Source organism: Protopterus annectens, chromosome 13.part0 (assembly GCF_019279795.1).
Source record: "Protopterus annectens isolate FY-2018-M chromosome 13.part0, PAN1.0, whole genome shotgun sequence".
In the NCBI taxonomy this organism is placed as follows: domain Eukaryota; kingdom Metazoa; phylum Chordata; order Ceratodontiformes; family Protopteridae; genus Protopterus; species Protopterus annectens.
The window spans coordinates 1,284,740,341-1,284,754,751 of record NC_056747.1 but is presented as its reverse complement, the minus strand read 5'-3'; positions in this window follow the sequence as shown (position 1 = coordinate 1,284,754,751).

Genomic DNA, 14,411 nt, shown 5'->3' with positions numbered 1-14,411 from the left:
ACTGGAAAGATTCTTTTGTTTGTCCGGGGTTAAAAGGCCATCTGGGCTGCTGTATTCAGTCTCACACCCAGAAAGCACATGTCTTGAGAGGGTACTAGACTGGACTTTATTTCGTTCACAGAATACCCTAGGCATCTTAGCACTGCTATGACATATTCCAAATGCTGTAGAAGGTCTTCCTTTTCTTGAGCCAGAATCAGGCAGTCGTCCAAGTAAGGATAGATTTGAATTCCTTTTAGCCTGAAGTAAGCTATCACTGGAGCCAGAACCTTTGTGAATACTCTGGGCAGTAGATAAGCCAAAGGGCAATGCAGAGAACTGATAATGAGAATTTCCAGCTCGAAAGCAGATACTTCCTGCAACTTAGCCTTATAGGCACATGAAGGTAAGCTTCCTTGAGATCTAAAGTTACCATCCAGTGATCTTTGCCCAGCAGAGGTAAAAGCTGTTGTAACGTCAACATTTTGAACTTGGGAATGTCCAGATAAGTGTTGAGGATAGATAAATCCAAAATTGGTCTCCACGTGTTCCCCTTCTTTGGTACTAGGAACAGGCGAGAATAAAATCCTAGGCCCCTTTCTGGCACAGGAACTGACTGAATGGCTCCTATTTGGAGCAACAGAGAAATTTGCTTGTGAGCCTCTGTTCTTTGTAGAGGAGGAATGTCTGGCATGCCTTTGAAAGGAGGCAAGGTATGGAAATAAAACCTGTAACCGTGGTGAATGATATCCAGAACCCATTTGTCTTGGGTAATTAAATCCCAATTTTCTTTGAAAAGAGACAGCCTTCCTCCCAGAGGTGCTGCCAGGCGAGAATGTACTGGCAGCTGAAAAGGCAGGTCATTGGGTCTGCTTACGAAAGGACTGACCCCTGCCCTCACCAGAAGTCTGAGCAGGTGAACTCCCTGTCCTAGGCCTAAAAGAACCTTGAGCTCTGCCCCTACCACGTCTAGACCTACCCCTAGACTGGGAATCATAAGCAGGATAAGTCCACCCCTTAGTAGGCCAATTTCTACTAAACTTCGGAGGCTGCACCTGCTAAAAATCCTTAACAGTTTGCATAGACTTAGCCTTGTCCTCCATTTTCTTTAAAACTGCTTCCACAGGCGAACCAAACAACACATCAGACTGTAAAGGAGCATCCAAAATCCTTGTCTTAACATGCTCAGCTAAGTTCTGATCTCTCAACCAGGCGTGCCTACGAAGAACAGAACCAGTGGCAGCCACCCTCGAGGAGGCCTGCACAGCATCAAAACCACACTGCAAAGAATGCTTTCCCACTTGTTCAGAAACATGAACTAAATCCTGCAGCTCTTTACACTCAATACCTTCAGCCAGAGCATCCACCTTAGACTTCAATTGTGAAAGGAGATAATTCTGATATTTCAACATATGAAACTGACAATTCAACGCCCTCATGGCTAAAGTGGAAGAAGTGTACACTTTCTTTCCCCATCTATCCAAAGCCCTTGCCTCTTTATCAGGAGGAACAGGATTTTTAACCACAGAAGCCTTCACACCTTTAGGCCCCTGAGAGACAGTTTCTGGGTCTGCCCTAGGACTCTTAAAAAGATACTTATGGGTGTCAGGCACCCTATAGTACCTATCCGGTTTAACTGGGGCAGGAGGCAAAGAATCAGGATTTAGTGAAGCCTCTGCAAAAACATCTTCTACCACATTCAGAATAGGAGGTATAGCTAAAGGCCTATGCTGGGGTAAAAACAAGAATTCTCTAAGCCTCTTCCTGGAATCAGAGAAATCTTGACCTTCCCATTTAAAATGCTCCCTCATGGAATGCAGAGTCTCTGAAAAAGAAAAATCCTCAGGAGGCGAAGCTGAAGGAGTAGAATCATCCACATCAGAATCAGAATAAGGAGGATACTCCTGCAAGTCTTCAGCCGAAGACTCAGAAGCCTCCGAACATTGCTCAAAACTCTCAAACTCAGGTTCCACCCTAGGCCTCTTATCAGGAGGGGGCATAGAACCTCTAATCATAGTAATCAAATCCTCTGCCATTTTTAGCATATGCTTCTTAGGCAAAGACCCTGAAACACTCGGAGAAACCCCACTGAAGCTAAAGTAGGCCTGCCTCTTAAAGAAGCCTTGGCAACAGAAGGCGAGGCCCTAACCACCTTAGGAAGAGAAGGAAGAACAGCCACCTGAGAAGCCCCTTCAGCCTGGCCTACTTCCTGAGAGGACACATCCTGTAACAATAAAGTTTCTCCCTGAGACTCCAAAGAAACTCCTGGCAGAACCTCCGGCTCCACTGAGCCCTCTAAAGAACCGACGTCCGGGACTGTCGGTTCTTCCACTCTAGGCTTCGCTGCTTTGTCCTTGCGCTTTTTGGCTGAAGCGGCCGGAGCATCCGGCGGCATTTTATAATTACAACGCTTCCCAAACACTAACCTGGCACAGTCTAACCTTCTCTTAATAGTGCGTTTGTTAAATCTAGCACAAGAGCGGCATCCAACAACGTCGTGCTCAGGCCCTAAACAAGGTATACACAAAGTATGGTAATCCCTATGAGGTATCTGTTTCCCACAAGAAATACAGTTATTCACTTTTTCTGACATCCGGTTAAATACTGAGGCAAGAAAAAACCAAAATATTCCCCAACGGGGTACTTAGCCAACTTTGATTCGGTCTGAAACTCTGACTTCAGAAACTTTCAGAACGCCAACCTGCACTCGCAAAATTGCTTCTGCATCGGACCATGCGGCAAAAAAGACTGAGGATATGACGTCGGTCATGCGCATTAGTACCCTGACGTACTGACGTCAGTCTAATGCGCCGTGACCGACGTCAGCCATATACTTTGGTATTCGGGCCGACTGGACAGCGGACTACCCAATAGTTAGGACTGCAGCAATGTGGAATGAAGAACATCTAAGGCTACTCTACGGTCAGGCTTCAGCAGACAACCACACACTAAGTCTTTAGTATGATTTCTAAGCTTAACTCACCTGTATCTACAACTCCAGACACATTCTGATCAGTACAGGCAGCCATCGTCTGGTGATCATAATTCTCTCCGGTCTTTCCCTCACCGCCTAGTCTGACCTCCTAGTGTTTTTTCATTATTCTACTTTTGAACTGGACACACATGTATGCACATACTAACCCTGGTTTTATCAACTTTCATATTTCATTTACAGTTGTTTACTGCAAACCTCTTGATGGGCAATCCCATTTTCAGTGAAGATCCAGAGAGACAACTCCAGAAATCACCATCAATACACTTTAATAAGGCAAGTAGCAAGAAATGAACAAAGGCAAACGCTGTGACATTCACAAGCACAATGATTAATTGCAGCTCTGAATGCCTATCAAATACACACATCAGTAAACTGATGTATTAGTCAAATGGGATTTTTTTTTACAAACCTAGGCATAAAGTTCTTGAGTGAATCCCTAAAAACACTGAAATGAATGTCCTACACACAAGAGTAAGACACTTGGACCAATGAAAACAGTCAACAGAATAAAATGATAATGGGAGGTGTTGTACATTAACCATAAATATACAGATGGACTGAGTGACAGAGTACGTAATGCCACTCTGACTTACTCACATTTTGCAAAGATAAAGCTTTAGGACAGATGACTACTGCAGTTAGTTCAATGTATGCAGCTATAAGAAAGTGTGACTCAGAAATAGCTCTGGGCCGAATGAGAAACACCTTGTTATTGGCTCGTTCACCTCTGAATTGCATTTTAATGCTACAGCCATCAGGTCTGTAATGGAGGTAGTGTTTCCCTAACGGCCCATGCATTACTTTGACAAAAGCACACCCCTACACTCAACACACACTGAGACACACATGCACACTGCCAGACACACAAACATACGCTCCCAGACACCCCCCTCAAAGATGCATGCACACACACAGACAGACACAGACACACACACACACAGACAGACACACAGACACACACAGACACACAGACACACACAGACACACAGACACACATTCATCGGGATTCACCCATCCTGCTACAGACATGCACACATACCAATACACACACACACACCTTCAATGAACTTACCTGCACTGTAACTGCTTGCACTGGAATGAATAGGTGTCAGCCATCTTTCAATGGTGTTAATGTTTTCCCCTCTGCCATGGAAATGTATGCAAAGTGAATTAGGATGCACTGGCATTTCTACCGAAGAGCACATTTTCCCCACACTGCCTTATTATTCAGCTCAGCCAGAAGGACCACCCTCCAACCTGACACTCCAACAATCCTCTTTGGTAGAGTATTATATGAATCAAAAAGGGTTACTATAAGGGGGAAATCCCAGGTGCTAAGGCTTCCCACTCATAGCAACCCTTTCTGAATCCATGGGACCATCTCTAATTAGTGCTTTCCATAAGTGGACAAGACGAAGAACAGAATGTCCAAGTGTCTAAGGAAGGGCTCTTCATGTGACAATATTAGGGGGCAGCACTTAGGTTTATCAGTAACGTCTGGGCCAACCTTTACTAGGGTAATTTCTAATGCACCTTGGAGTGAAGGAATGAAAGATCTTTGACTATATAACGTTGCCATGAAAGATCTTCGACTATATAACGTTGCCTTTTCCTCCAGCATCTTAAACAATTTCTCAGCTCAGAGACCAAACAGAAGCTTCTTATCTAGAAGGGCATCAGGAAGCTCCGCCTTCACATGTCCTGGAAGTGGCCAAGTCATCAGCCATGCCTGTCTGCTACCCACAGACCCTGTAGCAGCTTCCCCACAAGATGCACCCACTGCATCACAGCCACAATTCTTGGAGTGCCTGCCAGCCTGGGCACTGAGGCTGCAGAAATCGAGCATCTTCCATTTTAAACTTGTCTTCCACTCCACCTGCCTTCCATCTCCACTGGCCAAGAAGAGATTCCTGTAACTTTAACAAAAGAAAAACAGCGCAACGCCCCAACAGTCAAAGTAGCTGAGCTGTAGGTATTTTTCCTTCAACATATTAGCATGTTCTACTCTCCCTGTCACTAAGAATGAGATTCTGGGAAGCAGCCACATTTGATACCTTGCTGGTATCCATGGACACCATTGTTGGAGTAGCAGCAACTCTATAAAAGTGATCTGGCTTCCTCAGAGTAGATACTTGGGATTCAGCTCCAAAGTGATTGTGTGTAAAATGCATCATTCAGGACTTTTAGAAATTAAGTAATGGTCAGAAGCTTTGGTTCTAGCAGGTCCAGAAAATGTGCAAGTCTGATATGTTCATGAAAAACTCTTCAGACTGCCATCTGAACGTCTCATTCATCCTGAGAAAGGTATCCCCAAACAATGCATTATCAGGTATCAGGGCTGACAAAATGATGGCTCCAGTGTCAGACTACAGCTAAAAAAGGAAGGAGACATTTGGTTAACATAAACCAATTCTCTCACCTCTGAATCTCTGGTATTAGAGTACCACTAAAGAGAAGGCTCCCTTTTCTTTTATAGGTTCATAGGTAGGTACTAGGCTATCGGCCCTGGGGCCTATACAAGCCCAGCCAAAAAGGTACCCTGGCTTTTGCCACCCAAAAAATTATTTTCCTGTGCCACTGTCAAGCAGAGCCACAGAGGTGATCCCTGGGGTGAATTTCCTATTTCCCATCCAATCATCAAGATTTTTCTTGAAGAGTGCTAATGAGGTGCTTTGTTTGATATAGATAGGTAGTTTATTCCAGAGTATGGGAAGTCTCTGGGACAGGAATCTATCCCTCCAGCATGTTCTGTTTATTGTGGTGACAAGGTTTAGGTCCCTAAAGCGTGTAGCTCGGAGGGACTGGGATTTCTTTAAGTGGAGCATGTCCAACAGCTCTGGGTTTGACATAGCTTTGTATGTTAGGCAGAGATCACCTCTGAGTAGGCGATATATGACTGAGTAAAGCTGGAGTTTTTTGAGATGGTCTGCGTAGGTCATCTGTTTGAGGCTGGTAATCCTCTTTATGAGGTACTTCTGCGGCCTTTCCAATTGTTGTAGATGTCTTGTGAGGTACATACCAAAAGGAGCGTTGTACTCTATAATGGGTCTAATGAGTGGACTGGTGGACCCCAGCCATAAACAAACTTTATAACAAGAGAAGGAAGCTACTGCAAGACAGAGCAAAATCCCATAAAGGGAAGGCATCTCTGATCAGCACTAGCAAAAAACTACGTTCGCTCATAAAATCATCCAAGGCTAACTTTGAGAGAAAAATCGCTAAGGACACTAAGGATAACCACAAGGCCTTCTTCAGCTATGTTAGAAACCTGGGCGGAAACCCTCAGATATGCTCAGAGCTAGTTCATAACGGCAAGAAATACACTGAACCCACAGATATTGCCAACATACTAGCAGACAGGTTCAGTGCAAATTTCTCCCCTCCCTCACCCCCAAAAGATTAAATATTTATCCCAGCTGAATGCAACCTCCCTGACATCTCAGATGTCCAGGTTACAGCTGCTCTCAGCAAAGCTACAGCATCACTGGGACCGGACGGTGTCCCGGGTTGCTTGCTACGTGAACTCCTAGAGGAGCTAAACCTGCACATAAGAATGCTGTTTAATCTTAGACTTACTTCAGGATATGTACCTGAACACTGGCGTACAGCAACAGTGGTCCCACTCCACAAAGGAGGCACCTCTTACAGACCCTGGAAACTACCACCCCATAAGCATAACCAGCCTGGTCTGCAAAGCTATGGAAAGGATCATTATGGAACTCATAAACAAAGACATCGGGGACCTACAGACAATTGACCCTACCCAGTTCGGCTTTGTAAAAGGCAGATCCTGCCTTTTGAACCTGGTGGACTCTTTTTGAAACAGTCACTAGAGCCATCGATGAGGGCAAAGCAGTTCATACAGCCTACCTGGACCTGGCAAAGGCCTTCGACACAATACCCCACTCAGGCATCATAGACAAGTTCAACAGCCTAAATGTAAACCCATATGTCACAAGATGGGTTGCAAACTGGCTTAAGGACAGAACCCACAAGGTCAGAATAGCTGGAGTTATGTCAGATTCTAAGCCAGTCACAAGTGGAGTCCCTCAGGGCTCTGTCTTGGGACCCCTCTTGTTCGGCATTTATTTCTCAGATGTGAAGGCAAACATAGGGGGGTTGTGGCTGACAAAGTTCGCAGATGACTGCAAACTAGGCACCATAGTCGATACACCAGCTGACACATGCATCCTTCAGAAGGGCCTTACAGAAACAGATGACTGGTGCCAGAGTCATGGCCTTAAACTAAATGCCAAAAAATGCATAGTCATCCCCTTTGGGAAAAACAAAGTACCCACAAATTACCACATGGTGGTAATCCATTAAGTACGGAAAAAGTAATCAGAGACCTGGGGACCCAAGTTGACAGTGACCTCTCATTTGACACCCACATCGCCAAAGTGGTTAGAAAGACCTTCTACCTTGCCCACCTTATCATGAAGGGATTCACATCCAGATCAAAGGATGTCATTGTACCCCTATATTCCTCCCTTATCAGGCCTATGATTGAGTACAATGCCCCATTTGGTATGTACCTCACCCGGCACCTGCAGCTGCTGGACAGACCCTAAAAGTACCTCACCAAGAGGATCAAGGGTCTCCAACATATGTCATATGCTGCCAGACTAAAGAAACTCCAGCTCTATTCAGTAGCATATCGCCTGCTCAGAGGTGATCTGTGCCTGACGTACAAGGCCATGTCCAATCCAGAATTAATGGACATGCTCCACCTCAAAAAATCCAAATCCATGACAGCTACGAGAGCTAAAGACCTAAACCTCAGCACAAATATGAATAGGACATGCTGGAGAGACAGATTCATAACCCAGAGACTTCCCGCACTCTGGAACAGGATCCCAGTCCATGTTAGGCAGAGCCCCTCACTGACTCTCTTCAAGAGAAATCTTGACGAGTGGATGGGTGATCGTAGGTTTACCCGGGGGGTCATCTCTGTGTCACTACTAGACAGAGGCACAGTAAACTAAATTTATTTTGTACACTTTTGTATCATTACATGGGGTGGCGAAAGCCACGTACACTATGGCTAGGCTTATAAATGCCCTAGGGCAGATAGCCTAGTACTATACTATGAAACTATGAGTGATGAGTAGAGGGGAACAATGACCTCTTTTTTTCTGGATGAGAAACCTTTTGTGATGAGGTGTGCCATGTAGAAGGATTTCCTGACTACTGTGGCGATGAGATCATCAAAGGAGAGACTACTGTCCACCTGTGTCCCAAGGTCTCTTATCACACTTTCGGTGTTAAGTATACTACTGCCTATGTTGTAGTTCATGGGTACAGAGTTTTTAACCAAAGGGGATGACAATGCACTTTTTGGCATTGAGCTTCATGCCATGGCTTTGACACCAGGCATCTGTCCCAGGGAGGCCCTTTTGTAGGAACTCCACATCGTTAGGAGTTTTGATTATGGCTCCTAGTTTGCAGTCATCTGCGAACTTCATTAGTCAAAGACCTTCTGTGTTAGCCTGTACTTCAGAGAAGTAGATACCAAATAGGAGAGGACCCAGGACTGAACCCTGTGGTACTCCACTTGTCACTGGTCTGAAGTCAGATTTGGAGTTTGCTACTTTCACAGTGTGGGTTCTGTTAGTGAGCCAGTTGGCAACCCATCTTGTGACATAGGGATTTATACCTAGTTTAGTGAGTTTATCTATAATTCCAGAGTGGGGGATGGTGTTGAAAGCCTTGGCAAGATCTAGATAGGCTGTGTGAACCACCTTACCATTGTCTACGTCTTTGGTGACTGCTTCAAAGAAGTCTATCAGGTTTAGGAGACATGATCTGCCTTTTACAAACCTGAACTGGGTGGGGTCCAGAGTTTGGAGATTACCAATGTCTTTGTTTATAAGTTCCATGATGATACGTTCCATGGCCTTGCAGACCAGGCTAGTCAGGCTAATGGGGCGGTAGTTCCCAGGGTCCGTGGTGGCTCCCCCCTTGTGGAGTGGGATAACCGTTGCTGTGCACCATTCAGCAGGCACAAAGCCTGAGATGAGGCTATGACTGAACATGGTACTTAGGTGGGGTGCCAGTTCGTTCTGTAGTTCATGTAGAATGCAGCCCGGGATGTTGTCTGGTCCCATGGATGCTGCGTTCTTGGCTTTGGAGAGTGTGTTTTTTACCTGTGCAGCCGTGATTACAGGAACTTTGCATTCTTCCGGTACAGAGATAGGCTCTTTAGGGGGTGAGAGGGGGGTAAAGCTAGCAGTGAACCTATCAGCCAGGATGTGTTGGCAATATCAGTTGGGTCTGTATATTTAGTGCCATTGTGCTGCAACTCAGAGCAGATCTGAGTGTTGCCATTGAGATTCTTGACATAGCTATAGAATGCTTTGTGGTTGTCTTTAGAATCAGTGGCGATTTTGTTTTCGTAACTAACTTTGGAGGATTTTATTAGGGATCGCAGCTTCTTACTGAGGCTGACCAGGGAGCTCCTTCACTTGTGGGATTTTACTCTCTTTTGCAACAGTTTCTTCTTTCTTTTGTACAGTTTGTTTATGGCAGGGGACCACCAGATTGACTTCCTTTTTTTGGAGGATAGCATCTTGGTTCTGTTTGGGATAGCACGATCCATGCACTCATGTAAGTGCTTATAAAGTGCAATTGTGTAGGATTCAGTAGTCGCAACTGTATTGTCCATCTGCATGGGTACCACTGACTGTGTATTCATCAGAATCTGGCTGTTTGGATTTTAGTAAATCTATATGCTCCTAAGCCAACCTGAAGAGATCTTGTGAAGAAACTTTGATGTGTGTGGCGGGATGAGGGGGAGTTTGAGATCCACTCAGAACTACCTAACAGATCATTTTCAGTTTCATGCCAACTGGGCCTTTCTCCTACTGGTTACTTTTCTGTTGGTCCTCTTCTCTTTTCACGTTTCATTAACCGTCTATATTGAGATAATCCACACCTATATGCAGATAACATTATCTTTATTATCACATACACAAGTTCACTCGCTTCTATAATAGGATTTTCCATTACTCACTTTAAATAAATGTACTATCAACACAAACAAATTAACAGTTGTGGTATCTGCAACACACAAAAGACTTCTAAAGATTCTCTTTCCTCTAATCTCTGAGCCTACTGTATCTCCAATTACCTTTCCTAAAGAACAGGAATATTTGGGCATATTTATTTCTGACAATTCTCTTACCTTTCACAGCCACATAAACTTAATGACTATGAAAGTCCTGCAACCACTTAAAGTCACTTACAGCATATCAGATTTGCTAACCTTAGAGTCTCAACAGGCCATCACCATTAATGTGTTGACTGCTAGACTCAAATACAATTACCCATCATTACTGCACTCTCACACACTCATGCCACATTACTGCAACAATACAAACTCCTAAAACTGGTAAAGAAGATTAAGGCTGTGGGAGTTGTGGTTCTGCTTGTACAGGGTTTGAGTCTCCCACCCCTCATTTGCCTGCTGTGTAACATTGAGAAAGTTACTTAACCAGATGCTATTCCCATGTTGACCCTGAAAAGGGACTGTGTGTCTAATGGGGGGCTACCTGGTTAACAAATGGGAATTATTATTATAATTATATACCTAGCAAAATTTGAGAACATCATTGCATCTCCGTTCAGAAAGCCAAATGGCTCCCAGTACAAGCAAAGAGTATCTGTCTCCTTGACACCCTAATATTCAAGTTACTGAATGAGAGGTATTGCCCCCTTTGGGTAACAAGCTTTCTTTACAAGACATCCATTAGACATTATGCTCCAATACTCCTCTTATACTAACAAGGTCACAATATTCACTAGCCATTTGTGAAAAGTTCTTTCATAAACCTGCCCTCACATCTTGGAATTCCTTACCTAATTAATGAGATTCTAGCTGTGGATAATCTAATTGTATTTAAAAATAATAATACAGTAGAGAGTCGATTATCCGAACGAATAGGGACGAAGGATAGTTTGAATAATCAAACTGTTCAGATAATGAAACAAATATTGAACTGGATAAAAAAACTTCTAAAATCTTGTTTTTTCTGCAGTCAGGAAATACACTTTTCAACTATTCAGCAAGTCCAGTGGACAATAAAAAATATTTTTCACACATAAGCAGGCTACAAGTTCAAAAAACATGCACAAGTTAATACATATGTTTACATATTCAGATTATGATTTTTCCTACCCCAAAACTTTGGAAGACTGGGTTTGGATAATTGACGTTAAAGATAATCGACGTTCGGTTAATAAACTCTACTATAGCACCTACCTAAAAAAATACCAATGTAATAACGTTCCAGAACACAGTTTGTCTAACGTGCCCTAGTCTACAAAGGCCTGCCTCCCACAACTTTTATTACAACTAGCCATTTGCCTAATACAGTTTTACATGTTTTGTAACTCTATAAGTGATTTGCATATATTTCTGTATATGGTACTGCATATACACTATGCCTTGTGCATATGCTCTTGTGTTACTTTTAATGCTACTACTTTGTTTTTGCCATTTGCTCTGGGTGGTGCTTAAAAAGGGTCTTGTACCAGCCCACTCACCTGGATAACAAGCAAATCTTCCTTTGGATAAGTTGTTAAACTGATGCCTCTCACTAAGTTCAGATAAATACAGGCAGGACTTTCCCAACAAGCATGTTCATGTTTTCTAGTTACCAATTAATAGGATATTGCCTGCAAAGCATACTGAGAAGGTTTAAAAACACAGGGGATCTGACTCCTCCTCAGTAATAAAGATTAATACTAAGGTGAAACGACCGATAGCAATTCACATGGCCCTGCAGTATTTTCAGCCTGTACAACAACAACAACAACAACTAAATAAAACCAAGTGTTCTCTTAGTGTAAATAATGCTGCAGTGACATGTTTGAATGAATTCTTATCATATTATTGAATGCTGAGGTGAGTGCATGGCAGAATATCAAGCCAAAAAGATTGAACACTCTAAAGACACAAAATGTTTTGTTTTTTTAGGCGGCAAGAGCCCTCACAGCCCCTGATAATTATATATACCAACTCCGAGATGAAACTGTAGTGTGGAAACTTTCTGGTTTAAAAGCTGCACTTCTGCTTGTTTCCCACCTTTCCTGTAACTAGCCTAGTCCAGATACAGAGTTGCTGTATCCAGGACTGTTAGGTTTGCGGGGCTCAGAAGCTTACCTTCTGTGTTGGAGGAAAGCCTTCTAGCTTATCAGTGGGAGTGGTAAGCACTAGGTAGCTTGTCTACTAAAAGAGGAGTGGTTCTTGGCCCAGAAATTGTTGTTTATTGACCATTTGGACTGTTTGTCCATATCTTTCAACTTTCTGGTTTAAAAGACCACATCTGCGCTTGTTTCCCATGTTTCCTGTAACTAATCTACTGGGAAGCACTAGAAAGCCTTAAACTGATACAAGCCTTCTAGCTTAGAAGAGATACTTTGGAGTGATTAAATATCAGTTTTCTGTACTTTCTTGCTGTACGTAACGGTTTTCCGCCTAAACGCAGATTTTCCAGCATTTATTGCGATTTAAAACCTTGTTTTTTTTTTCACATAATATACTTATTTGACTGCCTGCACTTTTAAAAAGTCATTTTTTGTTTAAATAATTTAACTGTTGTAGGCTGCACACTAAAGTGCGATAGCCTTTTCTGATTGTTGGTAGTCATTTAAAGCTGTTTTAAGGGTGTTTTTTTTACTGTTTTTAACTTATCTTCTCAAAAAAAAAATCTTTGTTTCCCGCCTTTCTAAGCTAGCATAGTCCAGTTTTCAGGCTAGTACTGAATTCAGGGCTGTGTTACACGTTTCTGAGTTGCCCATACCTTACTTGGATAGAAGGAAGTTTCTCTGTTCACCTGTGAGACAGGGGAGCTTTGAGCAGCCTATCTGTCCCTGGAGGAGTGGTTTCAGCCCAGAAGTTAATAGTTTATTGGCAATTTTGGGCTAATTTCTCTCTCTCTCATTTCCCTGCTATAAAAACCACGTTTAAACGGTTTTGCGTGCTGGGCAGCGCCAGTTAGCTACAGTTAAATTATTCCCAGCTCCACTACAACTGCCTCATGTACACAGACAACTCTCTCCTACCACAAAACACTAACATATGCGAGAAAGTACAGTTTTGTACCTACCATAAATGTAGATGTCCGATAGGAATGCATCTGCAGTCCTTACAAATGGGTTGTCCTGTCAGGCAGCCCTTCGGTCGGCCGGATTCCAAAGTCTGGGTCCGGCTTCGGCTGGTGTCGCACTTCACCCAACGTCATCGCTGCAGTTTTTCGGGTATAAAGGCATCAGCCGACGCCATCTTCCTCAGTGTTTCTTGCCCCAGATGCCAGGTGCCCTCTTGGATGGCCAAATTTGGATAAATGCCAATGTTTCCAAATAGTAGAGAGCAAACACATAAAATAAGCATGTATGTACATATATACAAACAAATACACCATAATAGATCCCCCCCAAGCTAGCTGAAGGATGGCAAATACCCTAGGAGTACCTCAGAGGGGAAGGTGGGTGGGTAATCCTGACTGCAAATGCATTCCTATCGGACATCTACATTTATGGTAGGTACAAAACTGTACTATGTCCTTCAAGGATGCATCTGCAGTCCTTACAAATGGGTAGAATACCATAGCTAAACTAGGGGAGGAGGAAAAGAGTAGAGATTATGGTGTAGTTAGGATCCCTTGCAAAACAGCAGTGGCAAAACCTGCTCGGGATCTAGAGTATAAAGGTAAATTGTAATGCTTGGCAAATGTATGCACGGAGGTCCAAGTAGCAGCCTCTATAATGTCCTTGGTAGCCACTCCTCGTAAGAAAGCTGTGGTAGTGGCTGTAGCCCTTGTGGAGTGAGGTCTGATGTTCTCTGGAGTTTTCTTTCCATGGTAGGAGTAACAAAATCTAATGCAATTTCCTATCCATTTGGAAATTGTCTGTTTTGAAATTGGTTTTCCTTCCTTTCCTGTTGCATATGCTACCAGAAGCTGGTCAGTTTTTCTATTGGACTTGGTCCTGTCCAGGTAGTAGCGTAATTGTCTATGTACATCCAAGGTATGCAAGAGTCTTTCTCCCCTGTTCTGTGGGTTGGGGAAGAATGTAGGTAGGTGGATAGCCTGAAGACACTCTGGATACCACCTTAGGCATAAATGTAGGATTTGTTCTCATGGACACTCTATCTTGATGGAAGATCAGGAAGGGTTGCACTGCCATTAATGCCTGTAGTTCAGAGACCCTTCTTGCTGAAGTTATTGCCAGCAGGAAAGCAGTCTTCCAGGATAAGTATTGTAATTCTGCTGTTGCTGCTGGTTCAAAAGGGGGAAGCGTCAATTTTTCTAGCACAAAGTTCAAGTCCCATGCTGGCAATGGTGGTTTCCTGGTTGGTTTTACATTTTTAATTCCCCTAAGAAACTGTCTGAGCAGAGGATGAGAGAAGACAGGAGGATCCAAGCTGTATTCTGCT